This window comes from Garra rufa, unplaced genomic scaffold (genome assembly GCF_049309525.1).
Source record: "Garra rufa unplaced genomic scaffold, GarRuf1.0 hap1_unplaced_002, whole genome shotgun sequence".
Taxonomy (NCBI): domain Eukaryota; kingdom Metazoa; phylum Chordata; class Actinopteri; order Cypriniformes; family Cyprinidae; genus Garra; species Garra rufa.
Window position 1 is genome coordinate 6,866,553 of NW_027394277.1, and position 5,000 is coordinate 6,871,552.

At 35.6% G+C, this 5,000-nt stretch overlaps 1 protein-coding gene and 2 non-coding genes across 3 annotated transcripts in view; all 3 read right to left on the reverse strand.

Annotated features, from left to right (window-relative positions):
• The window catches only part of LOC141305341 (uncharacterized), a 587,365-nt gene that overhangs the window by 163,221 nt on the left and 419,144 nt on the right, over nucleotides 1-5,000 (reverse strand). The window lies entirely within an intron of this gene.
• LOC141305518 (5S ribosomal RNA) lies at nucleotides 3,979-4,097 on the reverse strand. The gene has a single exon (XR_012344482.1). It is a non-coding gene; the product is annotated as a 5S ribosomal RNA (ribosomal RNA).
• Nucleotides 4,899-5,000, reverse strand: part of LOC141307995 (5S ribosomal RNA) — a 119-nt gene continuing 17 nt past the window's right edge. The window contains exon 1 of the ribosomal RNA XR_012346918.1: nucleotides 4,899-5,000. This exon is cut by the window's right edge and continues 17 nt beyond it. This is a non-coding gene — a ribosomal RNA (5S ribosomal RNA).

Here is a 5,000-nt window from a genome sequence, read left to right on the forward strand (position 1 = left end):
TCTTAATTTCCAAAATCTCAATCTTTGTTCCATTCCTTTTAATGCTCCCACCCAATTAAAAACATCAGCTTTATTAAAATCCATACCCATCCAAATTCCTAAAAGTTTTATATGTTCTCCTTCTTCTTTAAAATGCATGTGCTGAGGTAATGTTTCCACATTCCCAATTCTCATACACAAGCTCTTTTCAATATTGACCTTAGCTCCAGACCCTTTACAATATTTCTCCACAATCCCATTGCCTTAACAACACTTTGAATGTCTTCAACCAACAATGTTGTGTCATCTGCGTATTGGTAGATTGGCTCCTGTATATTACTTCCCTCTATTCTAATACCCTTTATCTCTGTATCTGCTTTTATTGCTAATCCCAAAGGTTCTGCTACTAGTGAATAAAGTAAAGCAGATAAAGGACATCCTTGCCTTATAGACCTTGTTAGTTGAAAACATTCTGATAAAAACCCATTGCATTTAATACACGTAAAAATATTAGAATAAAAGATCATAATCCACTTTCTAAAATTTTTCCCAAATCCAAATTCTTTGATAACATTTAGTAAATATCCATGCTCCACTCTATCAAAGGCTTTTTCTAAATCCAAACTTATTAAATATCCCTTCTTATTTTTTTCCTTCATATAAAACATTGTGTCTCTTATACTTTGAACAATATCTAGAATATCTTTATCTTGTATTCCATATGCCTGGGTAGTACTTATGATTTTAGGTAAAACTGTCCTTAATCTATTTGCTAACACCTTTGCTAAAATTTTGAAATCTGTATTTAGCATTGTTAAAGGCCTGTAATTCTTAAGATCATTAGGATTTCCTCTTTTTTTATAAATCATTTTAATCATTCCTATCTTCATTCTTTCACTTAACTCCTCTTTTTTAAAAATCTCATCATATACTTCTTTTAAAATTGGGACTAATATTTCTCTAAAATTCTTATAAAACTCGTTTGTTAACCCATCTATACCTGGGCTCTTTCCCAACGTTAACTGCTTTATTGCTGTGTCAATTTCCTCTTCTGTTATCTCATCATCACATAAAACCTTATCTTCCGTAGAGACCTTTACTTTTATTTGATTTAAAAAGAAATCTTCTTCTATTTTATCAACCCCTTGTCTCTTAAACATGTCTTCATAAAAATTCTTAATTACCAATAAAATCTCTTTTGTTCCTTACTTTATGTCTCCATTTTTATCTAACACCTCCTTCATTAAATCTGCTCTTTGTCTATTTTTTTCTAAATAAAAAAAAAATTTTGTGCATCTTTCCCCCTCCACAACATATTTTGCTTTACTTCTAATGATCGCCCCCTTACATTTTTCATCTTCAATTTCCCTTAATTTTTCTCGTAAAATTAAGATTTTACCTATGTCTTCTTCATTTAGATTTTGCTCCTGTCTTTTTTCTTCTTTATCTATCTCTTTTCTTATCTCAGTTTCCTTTCTGATGTTAGCTTTTTTTAACAATTTACAAAATTGTATTGATAAACTCTTTATATTCAATTTCACGTTATCCCACCATATTCTTTTCTCTTCTGCGTAAATCTTATTTAATTTACTAACTTCTAATAGTTGTTTAATTCTTTCTTTGTAAGATTCTTCTTTTAAAATTGTTGCATTTAAGACCCACACTCCTGATCCTCTCTCCACTCTTACACAATCTAAAGTCATACATAAAAGAAAATGATCACTATACCCTACTTCCTTATAAAATACATTTTGGATATTTCCCTCCATTTCCTCCTTACATAAAACGTAATCAATTCTACTTTGTTTTATCTTATTCATTACCACTTGCACTCTTGAAAATTTTCTCTTTTTCCTATTTCTTTCCCTCCATATATCTATTAGATTACATTCCTTCATTATTTTCACCAATTCCTCTCTCCCTTTGTCTGTCTTAAAAACCATTTCACTTGCCAAATCCAATTCTGTAAAGACAGTATTGAAATCACCCATTAAAATAACATTCTGCCATGTTTTTAAATTAATATTCACTTTTTTAAAAAAATCTACTTTTCCCTTTTCTTCATTTGGTGCATGAATATTATAGATAATAAAAAACTCTTTTCCTTTTTCTATTTTCACCGCCATACTTTTTCCCACTCCATCATCCAATATTACTTGTTCTTTTTCACATACTCCTCTTTTAATTAGAACTGCAACCCCACAACCTACTTTATCATTTCCATTAATAAAATATATATTTCCATCCCATTTTGTTTCAAACCTTTTAACACTTTCATTTTTCCAATTTGTTTCCTGCAACACAATGACATCTGTATTTTTACATAAAACCTTCATCTTTTCAAATTTCTCCATATTCAGCAAACCCCTAGCATTCCATGACACAATTTTTAAAAACATAAAAAAAACATACATTGAAAAATAAATCACAAAAACCAAACATTTTTTTTCTATTCTCCCTCCTCCTCCTCCATTAATGCTTGAAATCTATTTTCCCATAAAGTTTTTTCTTTACTCTGTTCTTTTTTTTTTCTCAAGTCTCTTCTTCTTAGCAACTTCTAGATTTGGTATTACCTTAGTGATCCGTCTTCTTATAGTCTCTCTTCTATCCATTCTGAAGTCCATTTTCTCCCCTTCTTTCTTCTCCTCAGTTCTCTCTTTCTTTTCTTCCTCGTTACCTTTTGCATGTTGTTCCTCCATTTCTTCCAGTGCTCCTTGTGATATATTCAGTGGTGTCCATATTCCTTCGTCCATTGCTGCTTCTTGTCCATCCTCTTCCATCTCCTGATTCTTCTCATTGGTCTTTTTATTCCCTTCATTTTCTTTTGCAGTCTCTCCAGCATTTCCAAGTTCCGTCTCTTCCACCATTTGCCCACCCACATCTTCCAAATCTGTATTTTGCGTTCCATCCAAATCTGCTATCCAACACTCACATCTTGCCATCACTTTTCTGCACTCCGGGCACTTCACCGCATCACAGTCCCTTGCGAAATGCCCCTGTTCATCGCACTGATAGCACTTGAACTCTGGGCAGTTTTTGAACACGTGTCCAGGATTCATGCACAATCGACAGGTTTTAACCTGCCGATCATGCATAATCCGGAAGTACTGCGATCCTTCCTCCGTGTCAAATTTTGTGCTGTATGGCAAGGATATGACTTCTTTTGGGAATTTCACCCTTCGGTACCTTGTACCGTCTGCTATATCGGTGCCCGGATACATTCTTCTTTTGATTTCAGATGCAGGTGTCACTCCCCAATTATGTAATTTTTCCAAAATATCAGAATCAGCAATGTAGGCGGGCAAATGTATGAAAGAAACAACATACTCTCTTGTTTGTAATTTCCTTATCTCACACAGTTTTCCTTTTATCATCAAAAAATCCTCCAAGTCCTCGCATACATCCGTATTCGTCAGTGTGATTTCATACTCCTTTCCATGTCTGGGTCTCACTGCCAGTATCTTCCCCCCTCCAACTTTTCCGTTCACTGCTTTAATTATATCTTCAGCCCTCGCATCTCTCAGTTCTGTCAAATCCACTATCACTGTAGCCTCTTTCGAGTAAATCCTCTTATTATAATCCATACGTAGATGTCCAACTTGTTGTCCTTTATCCATTCTTTTGTTCAGTAACTCTCGTCTTTCTCCTGTCATATCCGTACCGTTAGCTGGTAATCCATCCATTGTAAAAAGTGCGTGAAGAGAAAAAAAAAAACTACTCCCCAGACAGCAAACTGCTGCTGGGAAGTGTGAAAACTAACAAAAACTCACTCAAAAATAAAAAATCTTAATTAACAAAACCCACTAAACAAAACAAAAAATAAGGTGAGCCTCTCTCACCAACTGCTTCCTAATGCTGCCACGTCACTTCCTGAACTGCTCAGTAGCGCCCTCAGGTGGCGGTATGGCCATAAGCGAGGGCTGCTCCAAAAAGTGGGCTATTTAAAGATCAGCCTCCGTAAAAGCCAGCATATTATATAAATAGTGAAGAAAAGGCAAAAGCTTACAGCACCTGGTATTCCCAGGCGGTCTCCCAACCAAGTACTAACCAGGCCCGACGCTGCTTAGCTTCCGAGATCAGACGAGATCGGGCGCTCTCAGCGCGGTATGGCCATAAGCGAGGGCTGCTCCAAAAAGTGGGCTATTTAAAGATCAGCCTCCGTAAAAGCCAGCATATTATATAAATAGTGAAGAAAAGGCAAAAGCTTACAGCACCTGGTATTCCCAGGCGGTCTCCCATAAAAGTGTAACAATCGGCCTTATCAGCCGAGTTACAAGACTAAAATGGGGTCAGATTTAACTGTGAGAGATGACTAGTGGTTAAAAGAATGAGACATAAAAGAAAATTGGTTTAAATAGATTTGGTGTATTTACAAGGTTCACATAAAAGACTTTAAAACAACACGATAAAACTAGGTAAACTCTGTTAAAAGAATACAGTTCATTTGTCCATACCCTAAAAACAGGTAAACTCTGTTAAAAGAATACAGTTCATTTGTCCATACCCTAAAAACAGTCCAAGAACCCCAGTGTGTTGATAAGTCCAATGTGAGTGTCCACCAGTGTATATACAATCCACAGAAAGTGTAATCCAAAGTTTGCAGGTGGTGAATGGAAAGGTGAGCTCTAAAATTAGCAACTCCTCAATCCAACAGTTTGGTGACTGTCCTTTGTTTGTCATGCTGCTCTCTTATACAGTTGTACTTCCTGCTTCCTGTCATGTGTCTAGTCACATGACAGGCCAACCATCCATTTATTAAAGACACATACACTTAAAATGTTAAGAGTAATAAAATGGCCTAAAAAACATGTAAAACACTTAAAACTCTATAATACATGTAAATGATTGTAATAAATAGAGCGGTAAAACACGTCTTTCTAAAAGCCAGCATATTATATAAATAGTGAAGAAAAGGCAAAAGCTTACAGCACCTGGTATTCCCAGGCGGTCTCCCATCCAAGTACTAACCAGGCCCGACGCTGCTTAGCTTCCGAGATCAGACGAGATCGGGCGCTCTCAGC